Raw genomic sequence first — 17,262 nt, forward strand, 5'->3', positions numbered from 1 at the left:
GGCAAAATTGTAGGGACTGGTAGCCCGATGTGCCTTTGCTATGTCTTCATATATGTGCTCCAGAGGATTTAGAGTAATTTAGGTTAAAAGAAATTTACATATCTATGGCCGCGCCCCGGTACGCGCACCGGGGAGCGCTCCGGGCGCGCCACGCGACTTGCGCACGGAAAGCTGATTGGCTCTCGGGTGTCTGTAAACATTCAAAACAGTCCGGAGCGGCCGCCATCTTGTGTCTCGGTAGGATCGAGACACAAGAGGTGGTAAAAACAAAGGGGGAAATAACCAAAAGGGGGCAGGGTAGACCCCCCTGACCCCCTAGGTTTGATGTGGGGGTCATAAAAGGGCCCCGCCGCATAACATTTTTTTTTTTTTAAATTCGATTTTCACAAGGGGAACGCCCGGTACGCGCCCCGGTGCGCGTACCGGGGAGCGAACCCTGGAGAAAAAACAATGACAGACTTCTTTACAAATGTAGCACTTTTTAATACATTGGAGGTAGTTATTTTTCATTTTTTTAAGAACACAGCTCTTTGATGAGAATTGGAGGTAGCTCTGAAAAGAACTTTTGTTTTTCTTCTTTTTTTTAACAAAAACAAAAACAGGGAACTGGAAACAGCTAAACAGGAGGCAAAAAAAAAATTAGGCCTGGGGATGGCAGCGGTGGTTCTCGAGAGCTCGAACTATGAGTGTGACACTTTGCTCCCCATAGCAAAGAAGATGGTCACATTTTCTGCATTTTAATATAGCCTGATTAAAAGCAGGCTGAATATTTGGTATCATCTCCTGCTCACGCCGACGCACAGAAGGTGTTGCTCCACCGGTAGAAGTAGAGGCACCATCCCTGGGAGCCTCTCGTGCCAGAGCCCTGACACTCTCCCGTGCATAGTTCTGGGGATGTTTCCTTGACACGTGGCATATCATCGTCCAGTTCCCGAAGCTGTATTTTTTTCTAGGATTTCCTCTCGATAAAATGGTGTGGCATATTTTACACTCCACCTTTGGAGCATTTACCTTCTTCTCCCCCTCTGGAATTTTGAAAAATGTCCAAATGAAATGTTCCTTCACAGTTCGTTCAGGAACCTCCTCATTAATGAAATCCTCAGTCTCATCTCTTGATAATAGAAGTAAATATGACACAGGTGCCAAAAACAGGTCTTGCACTCACAAAAGTGAAACAAGAAGTGAAGGAAATGGGTGGGGATTTCAGTCTTTGTAAAAAAAAAAAGTTAGGAACCAATGAAAAGTTTTATTTTCAAGTCACATGATCCGGGCTTTCATCATTTGGAAACCAAAACTGATCTGCACCAATAAAAAGTGTTATTTTCAGATCACATGACCCGACGCGCTTACGCTACGCGCCCCGGGGCGCGCAGCGTAAGCGCGTCAGTACGTTGCGCGATCGTATGCGCTCGCGTGCTTCCCGGTGCGCTTACGCAGTGCGTCATATGACGCATCACGCGGCTACGCGAAACGTCACAATGTTGTTTTCGTTCGCGGGAATAGCGCTAACGGGACGCTCCCCGGTACGCACCCCGGGGCGCGCCGTAACATCGCGCTTACCCGTGCGTTTACCGGTACGCGCCCCGGGAGCGCCCCAGGGCAAAAAATATATATATTTTTTTAAATTACATAATTATACAATAGAAAATTCGTTATAAAAAATATTACTTTTCATACCTATAGAGATTTGCTATTAAAAAACCATTGAAATTCACTGAAAAAACCATAGGTTTCACACCAGTTATAGTTAGGAATTAGCATTTAAAAAACCTGTTAAATTCACAGAAAAAACCATAGGTTTCACACCAGTTATAGTTAGCTGGAAATTTTACTGGCATAAAACCAATGATATTCCCACGTTATAGTTAGTTGGACTCACTATAACTTGTGCGTGTAATGCACTGCTGATGACGTCACATATTACATCACTCATGACATGGTCAGTGACATCACTCATGACATCACTGATGACACCATCCTTGTGACAGAGTGACAGACCTCCTTTCACTGTAATGTAACCCTTGAAACACATATTCAAAAATAGAAACTAAAATGTTCAAAAAAATGGAGATACCCATACCAGTTACAACAACCAATTCAATAATTCCACCATCTATGTAAACATCCACTCATTCACCAACAGTTATATATAGTCAATTCATGAAGTCTTTATTCGATTAGTTCATCATAAAAGACGTATATTGCATAACATACAATTAGATAAAACGAAAAAAAATACAGATAATAGAATAAAACCTCTAAAACCATATTAAATTGCATTATACAGACTTCATACAAAAATATAAAATAAGTATAAACACATATCATACATAATACAGCTACCCAAGGAAAATCAAGCAGCAATTTATTAATGTGTATAATAACCACCTAGGGTGCCTTAATGAACCTGGTTCTAAGAATCCAGGCCCAACCAAGGAATTTTGCTACGCCGGTTACAATTAATGGTGACACATTTGATTTTAGTATTCTGCTAGCGGTACCCGCCGACGTCGTTCCCAGGGTTCTACAAACCGGTTTCAACCATCTTGCTCTGGGGGCATCATACAAAGGGCAAACAAACAAAAAGTGGCTTACACTTTCACTATGACCCAGACACCTGGGACAGTACCCGGTCCCACCTGAGCCCCACTTCTTAGTGAATACCTTCAAAGGCAAGGAACCGCATCTGAATTGATGGAATAGTTTACGGTCCAATGGCTTTGTTATGGAGTCCCAGTATTTCTCCAAAATAGAGACATCCTTAATGACCACAAACTGACTAGCAAGAGAGCCGGAGCTCAATCTTGAATGTCTTGTTTGAACCACCGATTCCCAATAGCGATGTTTAAAAACCCTCTTAGGTGGGAATGTTACATTTACAGGGTCTGACCATAATTCGCCATACCCCATGGAGTTCAAAGTGGTTCTTAGATCCCTAAACCAGCCTATATCATGTGCATCCGGACGCTCTATAACATCTAAACAAGCGGTAGCATAAAGATGGAGTTCAGGCGTTGTCCATAGTCGACGCCAGAATGCTAAAGGACGAAACCTTGCCTGGTCCTCCACAGGCTGAAGCCCAAGGTCATACAGGAGGGGGATCATTGATGTTGATTGCGGTAATCCCGTTACTACCCTGAGAAATTTATTTTGGGCAGTTCTCAATGGGTCCAGTTTGCTAAATCCCCAAAGTTCAGCCCCGTAAAGAACAGAGGGAAGTATCTTAGATCCATATATTTTCACTAACGGGGAAATTGGCCGGGTGTGTGAGCCTTTGTGCTCTTTGGTCAGTGCTCCACCTAGCTGCCTAGGCTTAAGGGCCATAATATCAACCTGATGAGACCAGTTTAAGGTCTCACTGAAGGTCACTCCCAGGTAAGTAAACAATTTAGTTTGCTCCAAGGGGGTACCCCCCATAGTAACCCTTGCAGAAATTGGTTTATTACCTCTTAAAACCATAAACTTGGTCTTGGAAACATTCACCTCAAGCTCATGTTCGCTGCAAAACAATTCAAACCTCGTCAGCGCCTGCTGGAGACCCTGTCTGGTCTGCGAGATCAGAAGAGTGTCGTCAGCGAACATGAGCAAGGGGATTTTCATACCGTTTAATGATGGGGCATCCGTCGGGGAATTATCGTAGTACTTAATAACCCTATTAATATATAAAGAGAAAAGGGTAGGTGCTAGTACGCATCCTTGCCTAACACCTTTGGCAACAGGAAACCTGTCCGTTACCTCCCCGGGTTTGCCCCAACGTACTTGGGCAAAGGTATTTGTGTGTAAGCTCACAAGAAAACGTACAAGGGGAGCTGGCATGCCCTGCTCTACTAGACATTTCCACAACCCAGCCCTCGGGACAAGGTCAAATGCAGACCTAAGGTCCACGAAGGCTGCATAAAGGATACCTTTGCCAAGGAGCACCGTCTTCCAATAAAGGAGTATAAAACGGAAGGCCTGGTCTAACGTGCTCACATGAGCCCTAAAACCGGCTTGGAGCGGGGTAAGGATATTGAATTCATCTATCCAGTCCTGGATCCTGCCAAGTACAAGACGGGCTGCTATTTTTTGTACCGCTTCTATAAGGCTGATCGGCCTGTAATTAGATGGAACAGACCGATCGCCTTTCTTATATATTGGCAGGATCTCAGCCCCTACCCAGGACTCTGGGACCTTTGCTCCTGTGGCCAGAGCGTTGATCAATTGAACTAAATAGGGAACCCATAAGTCCAGATCCTGGAGAAAAAGGTCGACTGGAATACAATCTGGACCTGGTGCCTTACCCCTTGGGATGGATTGCAGAACAGTTTTAACTTCTCTTGCAGTGAACTCAAGAGGGTCGCCGGGCAAATGACAGATGGTAGGGTCAGATGCACTATCACAGCACCTAAATTGTTCCTTAAAATATAGGACCCACTGGCTTTGACCCACCGCAGCTGGGCTTGGTCGATCTTCCTGCGAGGAACCCCATTTTAAGAGGTGCCAGAATCGTTGTAAGTTCCTAATACTACATGCTTCTGTCAGCGAAACCCATCGTTCCTCATCCCATTTCGCCTTAGCATTGCGTTTAGCTGCGTTGAATGCCTTCCTACAAGACCTGATTAAAATGAGGCTCTTAAGCTTTAGTGCTTTAAACAGGTCTTCATGGGTTCGACGGCAATCGTCGTTGAACCAATTATTGCTTTTCATTTTCCCCCTATTACCCCGTTTAGAAATAGACTTTATAAACAGTTTTTTTAATTCGGTAAAGAGTTTTAAATGGATATCTCTAATAGCAGCATTTAGGCCCTCCCTGGAATCACATTTTGAAATATCAACAAGTGAGTTGAGAACCAGGGATCTGATAATTTTGCATGCTTCAACATCTGCAGCAATTTTAGGCCAACGAACCCTTCTCATATCATTGGCTAATACTACTTCGTCCTGAATTATGTTTGACGGGCTTTGTATTTGACCCAAAAAACTAAAATCCCTAAGTTCCGCCACCAGAGGATCATGATCACTTTCTGGGCGGGACTTAACCTCCATATCCAAAACAACCGCCCACATTGTAACATCGATCAGTATATAATCAATTTGGCTGCTGAATCTACCGTGGCTAAAAGTGTGACTACCTGACCTATCAGAGCGCACTCTACCATTAAGGGCACGCAAACCCTGATCCAAACACAAACCTTTAATGTAGATAGCTGCTTGTGTCCATTTTTTTATCGGGGCTAGCTCAAGTTGGGGAATCCCAAATGCCTGATCTTCAGCCTCTGTTATTAGACCATCGTCCACACTCAATGGTTCGAAACAAGTGTTAAAATCACCCATAACAACTTTATTACATCCTGACGGTGCTCCACTTAAAAAGTCATCCAATACTAAAAGTGTTGGCGAAACCCTACCACCCTGAGTACCCCTAACATAGATATTAATTAGTAAGATGTTCAATCCACTTCTAGATTTAATTTTGACAGATAAAATATCAGGACTGTCAATAAACATTTCTTCAGCTGTCACACCCTCTTGCTGGCGAACCCAAACAGTCAAACCACCCATAGCTCGTCCTCTGGGACCTTTGCTGGCAGGTTTGCTAAAATTCAAGTAACCTGGGAGGAACAATGGTGAAAGAGCCCAGGTTTCTTGGAAGGACCATATGTCAACTCGCTCAACAAAAATCACCCAGTCCGCGTTACACATGCGGGAGGCAAGGCCCGCTGTGTTCCAACTACCTAACTTGAGACCACTAGGGTCAACCATGACACTAGATTTGACTGTAGGACCAGCCAAGGCACTAGGGTTGGTTTTGGGGGGAGAGGAGACAATATATAACGAGTGCACAACGTTTACTGTAACATCAACATTCCTTTTGTCAATGGACCGAGCAGGACATCCCAAAACATTGGGCACCCTTACAGCATCCTCAGCAGTTGGGTCAACACATGGCACCAGATCTGATACTAAGATAGAATCCCCACTCCCACTCAAAGCACTCAGAGCAATAGGACATGCATTAATACTCTTAGTAAACTGGCCCACAGATTCATCACAGTGGCAGGGTGCTTCAACTGGGATTACAGCATTACCCAAACAAACTATGTTTCCCTTACCATCTGGATGTAAAGTGGATGGTCAATCGTTGTGGTCCAACCCCGAGAGAGGATCGTAAAAATTACTCAAAGGAATATTCCAATACGGGTTCATTTGGAATCGATTGGCACTGTTATTTGGAAGGGTGTTCCACCCATTTACTGACGCGGGCATTGGGGAATAGATTTTGAAGGGTATTCTTGATAAAAAGGGTTGTAATTGACCATGTTTTGGAGCATGTGTTAACCAATTATGGCTGGCTTGGATATAGGGTCCATGCCAAGCCTCCATATTTACAGATGGTCCTGGGGGGCTGGGTATAAAAGTAGGCCAATTCAGGGGGTGAGATGTCTTGTTAATACGTGGGTGAACGTGTGGTTTAATCAGACTCTCTGGATAGAAATATGTTAAATTCCGTGTCGATATGCCACCCACGTTATTTCCCAGATGCCAATCACTAATGTGGGTAACAACTCTGTGGTCTTTGAAATTAATAATCACGATGTCACCCTCTATGTCGAGGGACGAGGACCCACCCATTCGCATCTTCTGACTGAGATAATGTCCCCATTTAAGTGGGCTGGGATTGGTCTGTTAGACTTCAGCCAATAAATCACTTTGTTTTTTAAATTAGTAACATTTTCCCATTTACCACTTGAAATTGGGGGCACACCCGTCAATACAATGACAAAACTAGTTGAGTCTGGGGGAAGGTCTACAACATTCTTAAGGGTTTTATTGTATCCAGAAGTGGTGTTAGTGGATTTAGGAACCACTTGCTTAGCGTCATGAATACCTCCCGTATGAGATGGCTTATTTGAAACTGGCATGGGCTTGACTAAAATGGGGGTGTTTAAACTCAGTGGTTTTGGTATCAGTTGTGGGACATTTGGTTTATTAATAATGTTGTTAGATTGACTATGTTTCTTGGATAAGTTGCTAGGACCAGCTATATTAACACTAGTTATGGCTTGTGAATTGGGCTGAGTAGAAGTACTCTTTAACAGTGGTGTTACAGCTGTACCGGAGATGCAATCCAACTTGTCTCCCAAGATCCTTACCCTCTCTAGCAATGGGAGCATATATGATTTGAGAAGTTTCTCAAACATTTCGAATAGCTCCTTGTGTTGCCCATTTACATTATCATGGGAGGGGGATGTTAGTGGAGAATTCGCTACTTGGTCCGCGGACACAATAGGTACCCTATTTGGAGAAATTAAAGTATCTAGGGGCGGGGCAACTATAGGCGGTGTAATAACTAAGTTGTTAGTTCTTTTCCTTTTAGCACCGCCCCTTTTCCTCCTTTTCCTTGGGGGAGAACTCACACCCCTCTTAGGATTCTCAACCATGGTACCAGACACACTAGTGGTAGTGGGGAGCCGGTTATTTTCGCTAGTACCAACACCACCTACTGAGTGGTTGGTAGATATTAAAAAGGGGTTGTGCGTAGTAGTCTGCAAAATAGTAGATTTAAGTTCAATAAGACTAATAGAGGCGTTGGAATGGCTACAAATGTGATCCTCGCTACTAGTTACAAAAAGCGGGAGGGAAATATCTGAAGGCCGGAAAATACATGGGATTTGGTCGATGTTAAAAATATCCGTGTCGCCTGTCGCCTTGCCAGTGTTGGCAGTGTCAGGTAAAATGTTTTTATCAGGTTGGATAGGCAGTGGTAAATTTTTTAGATGTTCTATGGAGCGGCGACGCACCGCCCGTTTCTCAGCTAGTAACAACTCTTTGTCTATCGCCTTGCTGGCTTCCTCGAAATATTTATCGAGAGGCCCAAGAATGGATACACCAACACTGGATGGAAGAGAGTTAGACATATCTAACTCGATAGAAACAATAACAATTAAGAACCTCGCAATTTATAACCCCACAGGCGCAGATCACAGAGGATAGTATTAATGTATAAGGGGCAAAATGTCAGAGACCAGGCCCAGCCCGGCCTCCTGCGGCCCCGGACGGCCACAGACGGTCCCGCCCTTGTCCCAGGCTTCTCCCGCGCAGCGGGTATGCAATGGTCTTTAAATAACGAAGAACGTTATGGGCTGTGGCCCAGCTGATGACGATGAGGCTCGCAGGGGCTCCTGGTCCACGGAGTCCCTGCTACCAGCTCGCAGCCCTGCCGGTCGACAGTAGATGTGCCTGTCCAGAAGCAGCAGCCCCTGTAAAGACGCCGCGCTGCGAGGAGTGTCAAATAACCCCTATGGCAGAAGGGCTGAAAACAATGGCAGCAGCAGGCAGGTGCGTAAGCAGCAACTTTCAAAGGTCAAAGTAATCCCACTTGCAGATTCAGAGTCCCCCCTGTTATACTCCGTGGGCTGTGGGCGGGTCCGGCAGTGAGAGCAGCCCAGCTGATGACGATGAGGCTCGCAGGGGCTCCTGGTCCACGGAGTCCCTGCTACCAGCTCGCAGCCATGCCGGTCGACAGTAGATGTGCCTGTCCAGAAGCAGCAGCGCCTGTAAAGACGCCGCGCTGCGAGGAGTGTCAAATAACCCCTATGGCAGAAGGGCTGAAAACGATGGCAGCAGCAGGCAGGTGCGTAAGCAGCAACATTCAAAGGTCAAAGTAATCCCACTTGCAGATTCAGAGTCCCCCCTGTTATACTCCGTGGGCTGTGGGCGGGTCCGGCAGGGAGAGCAGCCCAGCTGATGACGATGAGGCTCGCAGGGGCTCCTGATCCACGGAGTCCCTGCTACCAGCTCGCAGCCCTGCCGGTCGACAGTAGATGTGCTTGTCCAGAAGCAGCAGCCCCTGTAAAGACGCCGCGCTGCGAGGAGTGTCAAATAACCCCTATGGCAGAAGGGCTGAAAACAATGGCAGCAGCAGGCAGGTGCGTACGCAGCAACGTTCAAAGGTCAATTCACTCCGTTAGGGAGTTTTTACTTCTGACGCTCCTAGTGCCGCCCCACGTGACCGGCACACAACTCTGCCCAATGCGGAAGCACTTTGCATATATCACAGTTCCCGAGCCCCCGGCCACACTGTAACAGGGCGGAGGACGGTAGTAGGTATACGGCCAGCCACCTCGCACCAAAACTGTAAGTAAACGCCTAGCTTGACGAGCACACAGATCTCCAACGGGCTGCACATACCATTGCGCTTGGCTCCGTTTTTTCTTAGTCGCTTTTTTATCCACTCGTTATTCATGAAACTTTTCACAAACCTTTTGTTTCAGAATACGTTTTGTAAAGAGGATAACCTCTCCCCGCCCTATGAGGTATCCTAATACCCCAATAAGAGTAAGCTTTAAACCAAATCCTTGTGTGTCTTTAATGTTTTATGTACGTGAGTCCGGCATGGGTTGAGCATGTTGAGTATGGCAGTTCATGCACGTTAAAACGACCTCGCCCGCACAATATGAATGCGAGACATTATCACGCCACATAAAGTTTATGGTATGTGCGTGAGTTGAATAGATATTGACGCACGTATAACTTACAAGCGTGCAAGTTGTGGTAAACAATCTTTCGCATAAATTATGGCCAAGGCACTTCCACATCATCTCACTGAGAAGTGGCACAACCTACAACCATATGTGCCAGTACTTTTGCAACGCTAAGCAAAGGGTACTTTTCCTAATGGGATTAACAGCATGCAGACACGAATGTGAGACACTGCACTACGTAACAGGCTTGTAAAAGTCCAATATCTGACATTAGTCTTCATTTTCCTTTACAGGTATTTTGATTTTTTAGGCTTACCCACTGAGGTTCAAGCCCACACCACAGGCACATTTTTTGCCCCTTTGTGGTCCCAGAGAGTAGGACCGGGTGCGCCTTTTAGGGGACGCACACCATCCACTCTCAGGGTCATTGGTCCTGAAGAAAACCTGGTTATTTGACACCTTTATGGTTGAAACATGTAGACCAGAAACACATAGAGATACATGGGCTCATAATTACCCTCACTATATCTCGCCACTTTGATTTTAACATTGTCCAGTTGCTTACAAATAAAATCTTATTTTCCTAAGTTAAACCAGGACAATTTTTAACACACTGACTTTTTCTCTTTCACGCACCCTCACTCACAACCTGCTCCACTGTAAACAGGTGTTGTAGCACACCCTGATGACGCTAGGTCATTAGGGTGGACCCCGATGATGAAGCATGTCACCACTAGGTGGTGAGTGAGGGGTTTTTTAACAAAAGGAGAACTTTTTCTCTTTTTGTTCAACCACATACCCCATTAGGAATCGGCGATTCCATGCTGGTGGTACTCCTTGTCTGTTTCCATTAATGAGAGAGACCTGTGCATTTTTCAAATCGGTGGTGAAAAAATATGAGTATGTTGCTGGAGATGTGTGCCTCCGTGCCCACGATGTAAACACCCATTATTCCGCAACTTTCTTTCCGCATACCATCACTCCGCATACTTTCATAACGAAAGTACCATGACTCCGCGATGCCATTATAACGCATGGCATTACATTTTATATGCTTTTACCACGCATACATTTACAACGAAATTCGTTGTAAATGCATGAATGATAAAAGCATGTTTTTTTAAAATGTTTGGATATGGTAAGTATGGGTCTAGGGGTACATGTTTTGGGGTACTGAGGTATATGTTTTGGGGTGTTTGGGTATTTTAAGGGTTCAGATATAGTTTTGGGTTATGGGGTACAGGGGTAGTTTTAGGGTTTAGGGATAGGTATGGGTTTTGGGGTACAGGGGTATTTTTAGGGTTCAGGCTAGGTTTGGGTTTTGGGGTATAGGGGTATTTTTATGGTTCAGGGCTAGGTTTGGGTTTTGGGGTACAGGGGTATTTTTAAGGTTCAGGGGTAGGTTCTGGTTTTGGGGTATAGGGGTATTTTTAGGGTTCAGGGGTAGGTTTGGGTTTTGGGGTACAGGGGTATTTTTAGGGTTCAGGGCTAGGTTTGGGTTTTGGGGTACAGGGGTATTTTAGGGTTCAGGGGTAGGTTTGGGTTTTGGGGTACAGGGTTATTTTTATGGTTCAGGGCTAGGTTTGGGTTTTGGGGTACAGGGGTATTTTATGGTTCAGGGGTAGGTTTGGGTTTTGGGGTACAGGGGTATTTTAAGGGTTCAGGGCTAGGTTTGGGTTTGTTGGGTACAGGGGTATTGTAGGGTTCAGGGGTAAGTTTGGGTTTTGAGGTACAGGGGTATTTTTAGGGTTCAGGGGTAGGTTTGGGTTTTGGGGTACAGGGTATATTTATAGGGTTAAGATGGGTAAGTGTTTAAGGGTGTTGGGGTATTTTAAGGAGTACGGGTGGGTTATGATTATGGGGTGCAGGGGTATTTAAAGGGAGCAGGGTGGACACCCGGAGCTGGAATGTACAGAACCTGGGAAGAAAAAACAATGAAATATTGGGCACAACGCTCGCTTTTTTCCGTAATCCCGCCCCCCCCGCACACGCCCCAGCACACGCCCACAGCACACGATATGAGACATGGCATGAAGGGCGGAATGTACCACACGCCCCCAGCGTTTTGTCACGCTCCCAGCACACGCCCACAGCACAACGCAGGCACGCCCACAAGGAACTACTTTGCTGGCACGGTTCTTTTACCTTTTAAATGTAATTAGAACTTTACTCAGAAAATATGTTTTTTGTGACTTGGTGTAAATCTTTTCAGCCTACTTAGTAGCATGTAACGCTTGGCTCTGATTGGGAATGGGGATTAAACCTCAGTAAAAGTTGGTGTATCTGGGCATTTGATCTTGCAGGAGTCTCAATGGAATCCTGCAGTCCCCAAAATATTTTGCTGCTTTTGATTGGTTGAGGGAGTATTTCCTACCATCGGCCATGTCAGTCCTGCTAGGCCAAAAAGATCCGATCGTCAGAATTCAGGGTCTCAGCAATCGATGGCAAAGTTATTTGCAAATAAGCACTTTCTTCCCTGCCCTTTAACAATGTCTCCTTCCTGTATCTTTCAGTGAGTGGTTATAGGAGCCAAGGCAAAAAGTGTTCATTTGCTAAAAATAACTTTTATTTCAGATGGAAATATTAAGGCGTTCTTCTGGTGGCGGGGTATATATTTGCAGTGGGTTTTGTAGGTGTGATGGTGAATTATAGTGACATTCTACCATGTTGCATCCTAACCACCCCGACACTCGCATTGCCTTCAGTCGGTACAGCTAAGGTTAACTGCAGGGTCTTACAACGAGCCATGTCCTTACTTACATCCCACTTGCCAACCGCTAACCTGCAGATAAAGTTTTGAAGTTAAACCCAATGTTGGTATCTTAACTTCCATGCAAGCCTATCAAATAGCCCAATGGTGTTAGGGTATAAAAGCTTTTGATCCCTTCATTATTAGCCTTAACTTGACACATCAACAGGAAACTAAACATGTAAATTCCTGATGAATCTTGCATGAACTTATCATAGGGTGCCAAAGTTATAGCAAATGATCACTTTTTGCCCGTTTAACGGTGACCCTTTGACACATCTGCATGAAACTCACCTTATCAGAAGTAACTTAAACTTGTTAAGTGTCTGCCAACTGTCATGTAATTTCTTGAAACTACAGTAAATCAAATATTTTAGAGTCCCTTTTAATTTTCTCCCCATGTCATGATCATGAACACTGATGACCGTTTCATGTCTGGTTACATATGCAAGTCAGCTGAAAAGAAAGGAAAGACCCTTTTATCCTTTAAAAGTACTACAAGTACCATGATTCTTTGCAATGACAATGCTGGGCGTGTCTGGTTTATATGGAAGACAAACCCAGTTTCTAGAGTTTGCTATTCTGACACCCATCATGAGATGAAGAGAATAGTTTCTACCTTGTTTTTGAAAGGCATAGATACTGTGGAGCTGAGCAATGAGAATCTTAGTTCACCTCTCAGAAAACTTCAGAGTGAAGAAGAGGGCCCTTGCTTCTTGTTTTGTTGCAGTAAGTAAGCTCCGGGGAAAGTGTGTTTACCTGAAGAAACAATTATCCTAAAATAGAGCAATTGACTTTGTGTATAGAAAACGTGAAGAAACCACTTTTGAATTGAAATGAACAGAGAGCGTGTGGAAAGCGTGTTTAACTGAAGAAACAATGATCTACAAATAGAGCAACTGACTTAGAGCAAATGACTTTCTGGTTTTAAAAATGTGAGGAAAAGTGCTGTCGAATTTAAATGAACAGTAAACACTGAGAAAGTACACTCAATTTGAATTTTTTTTGTTTCAACCAAAAGGCAACTCACCTTGTTACCTATTAAATGCGAGGGGAGCACAATTATCAACATTTTGAAAAGGGGTATTATGTGCAATGCATCTAATTAGCTTTTAGCTACTTCAACAAAAGTGGCCTTGTTTCAGAAAGATATCGCACGAGGATGCACATTTAATTTTCCTGGCTTAAGTCCTCCCTCAACTTCGGGCATTTGGCGAGGAAGGCTAAAGAAGACCTTACCAAATGGCAATCCCTTCCCTTGAATGTGATGGTCCTCATAGCCTTGTATAAGATGATGATTCTACCGAGATTTCTTTATATCTTTCAGAATCTCCCGATATCTATACTGGGACCTGGTTCCGTTCTCTCAATAGGATTGCAATCTCTTTTTTGTGGTACGGATCCAGACCCTGTCTCGCTCTTGTCCATTGCCAAAATGCCCCTTAAGATGAAGGTTTAAGAATTGCCAATCTATACCTTTTTAACTTGCCTCCCAACTTCTGGTGATACAGGACTGGTTTAACAGGGTTTGGTCGGACCCTGCTTACAGACTGGAACTATCGCTTTTGGGGTTCCCTTGGATTGTGGCAATGCTTTACGGATCCTTACGGATCCCTGATCCCCCACGTTCCTCTTCCGGTGACCACAGTGGTTTTCTTCACCTAGAGGGCTACACTCCATCATACTTATTGGGTTACCACATGGTCCACAGTGGCTGTATGCTATCACCCTACCAGAAGGCCACTTATACCTACCAAGCAGTTTCCCCATTCCTCAGAGCACTGGTTTTCTCACCTGTACCATGGAACAATCAACAACTCCTTGATCATAACAACCCATTTCGGTCAACATGACCTCGCCCTAGGGCAATGTAAATTTTTATTTTTTTCTTCCGAGCGCTGGTTGTGCCAACAATGCGGATCTCTTAATTGACCACAATCACAGTAACGTGGATGTCTTCATTGACCGCAACCGCTTTGCCCAGACTACAACAAGGAATTTTCTTCCATTGTTGTTTGAGCCATGGCCTTCACATTCTGACCACCATTGTTTTACACAAGCCTCTGACTCTAACACGCATTTGTCTCAGGCATTAATTGTCTTGTGCTGACGATGATCCCAGTACTGTGTTAAAAGGATCGAAACGTCGTCGACTTCTCGCACTCTGACACAACCATATACACCTCATTATTATGTGCTACGGTGTTGTAATGTATTTTCCGCTGGCTTAACTGATGCATTTTCTTTGGCCCGCGCTTCTTCTAATGCCTGAGTCCTTCCTCTTTTTATTTATTTCAAATTTTATTTATTGCGTTTTTATGAAATACACTGAAACATGTTAATGTCCAAACAAACATAAACATACAAGGATATATTGTCCATAAATAGCTGGTAGCGTTGGGATGAGCAAGTGACATTCAATACAGGTTAGATCCTTAGTAATACAAGCACTATTCATTTATATTCCAGAGGAGGCATTGTCTTCATCACATACCAATTTGGGGTCTTTCTATGTAACAGATTGATTTAACATTCATTCGTTCTCTTCAAGACTCAGAAGCACGTTAGATCGAAGTGGTTGCCAAATGTTTTTGGGTCTAGAAGTGAGTGGTTGCATGGAGGTGTATATATAACTAGTGGTGTCACAACATATTAGGTCCTTCATCCAGGCCTTAACCGCCAGGACCATAGTGCTGCACCAGTATCTAGAGACCTGCAGTTTGACTAGAAGTAAGGCTATAGCTGAAAAGCGGCGTACACCAAGTTAGAGCGGCTTCCCAAAGCCCAACAGCTCCATTAATGGGGAGGGGGTCAGTTCGGCTTCAATCATCTCGGCAAGGTAGTGTAAGACTTCGTTCCAGTATGCTAGCACTGACGTGCAGTTCAATGCCATATGACAGAAGTCTGCAGCCTTGTTTGCACATCTAGGGCAGGTGTGAGGTTTGGTGGGGTCCATTTTTGCCAATAGTTTAGGTATAATGTAGGCTCTATGTATGTATTTGAAGTGTAAAAGCTTATGACAATGATTAAATGAGACACATCAGATCTGTTCGCAACAGTAGGTCCATGTTTTATCAGGTAGGAGGTGACCCATATCATTTTCCCAAGCAGCTCGTGCCCCCATGCCCACATGTGGTCTAAGTGTAAGAACCAGATGATAGAGTTTAGAAACCAAATGGGACCCATAAGCTATGGTAATGACAAGTGAGAGTGGGGGGAAGTGTTCCGGCTCTGTGGTAGATGTTCGCAGTGCAGCTATTAATGAAATGCATGTTCTATGCATCAAAATCTTGTCCATGTAGGACACATCCCGTTGCCTGGCAAGGTCTTGGACAGACTGCGCGTGAGCATTCTGAATAAGTTGTCATAACGTGTGTAGCTCACACCGGGTTAACATTCTCTTAGTCAGGGTCTCCATGGCTGGAGAGAGCCATGGGTTATAATGCTGTGGTATGTGTGGGGAGTATCGGAGGTTGAATCGAAGGTATTGGCATGGTCGTGTCCTGGTCCAGAATGTTGATTGGAGTGTCTGTATTTCGTAGGGTATTCTGGGTACTCCGTGTGGTATTGAGGTTCCGTGACAATTTTAAGTGATGTTTTCGACTCGCACGAATATGGTCGAGTCTGGTATCTAAGAACCGCAAATGACGAGTTTAGTAAGTGTGCGCAGTTTCGCTGTGCTAACTTAAACCGTTCGTTTGATATGTGGGTTTTTCATCTGTACCCACGGGTTCCATCTTAGATACGGCATCCATTTTGTCTCTTGCCCTCAAGTAGCCAGCGAACGGACACTGTCCGCTTCGTCACCCTGGGACTTTCAGGATATTTGTCGAAGACACATGTACTTTGTAAATATCTTTTACGATGAGGGGGATGATACTGTAAGGCAGATGGCCCCGCTCGAGGCTCATCTTGCCGTCCGGTTTTATTGTCTCAGCCGTGCATCTCATTAGGCACGTCCCTTTGATGCCTGTATCTCGTGTTTCCCGATACCTCCCCTTTTACACCCTTTTCGATCTCCCCACTGTCTCCATCTTCCTCTGCACCTGTCTTTGTCCCTATTTCGATCTGTTTTACTACCAATTGGAATTCACTAATGTTGGGAAGATGGGTTTTTACAGTTGGAAACCGCCAAATGTTTCCGCACTTATGTTCCGGACCTTATGTGTACCAAAGTGACCAAAGCGACCCCTCTGGGTGATAATTATGGGAACTAGGTTGTAAACTTTTGTGTACCATGTTGTCCTATGAGTAAATTCTGTATAAAAGGAGCGATCCACAGAACCAATTTGAAGCAGTCTCCCCAAGTTGCACGTGTTGTACTTGTTGTGACTTCTGTGTTCCCTGCAGTAAATAAACCTTGAATCTTTGACGCCGAAGGAAGTGTCCCGTGTCTCTGTAGTTTGTGCGCCGAAACAGGTATCCCATGAAGGTTATAGGTGTTGTTCCCTGGCACCGCTGGTACTGTTAAAAGTCCAGTCCTTCAGTTGGCGCCCAACGTGGGGCGACTTCAGCGGTACCGGTCCGGTCCAAAGCCTGATGATCGTGAGGAACTTCGTGTGAAATCTCCGAGGGAAGGTGCACCCCGCTTCATCGATCCTGTTGTCGAAATAAGTGGCCCGAAGTTTTTCCCTGCGAAGATTCCCGCCTCCTGACGGCTGCAACGGACCGATGCCCTGACTGTCGACCTGTCTTCGACGCCCGGCGTAGACCTTATGTACAAGCGAGACGATAGACGGGCCTTCCTGGTGACGCCATTGAAGTTCTGAGTTAAGTATTTGTGGGTCGCTCCCAGTCCTTAGTGGTTGTTCTAGCTTTTGAAAGCTTTGTGGTTAGCCTTTAAGGCTTTGTGGTAATAGCTCACTGAGCTTTGTAATAGCCTCCTCAGGCTTTGTGGTTAGCTCTCCGAGCTTTGTGATAGCCTTAAGGCTTTGTTGTATTGCATGGTTCCATTGCATTTGTGGTTCTTAGTATTGGTCCTTAGTATTATTTGACAGTTGCAATTGCCAAAAACCGAGGGTTTTGACTTACACGAGGTTTTATTGCTTC

This window comes from Lissotriton helveticus, chromosome 11 (assembly GCF_964261635.1).
Source record: "Lissotriton helveticus chromosome 11, aLisHel1.1, whole genome shotgun sequence".
Classification (NCBI taxonomy): Eukaryota; Metazoa; Chordata; class Amphibia; order Caudata; family Salamandridae; genus Lissotriton; species Lissotriton helveticus.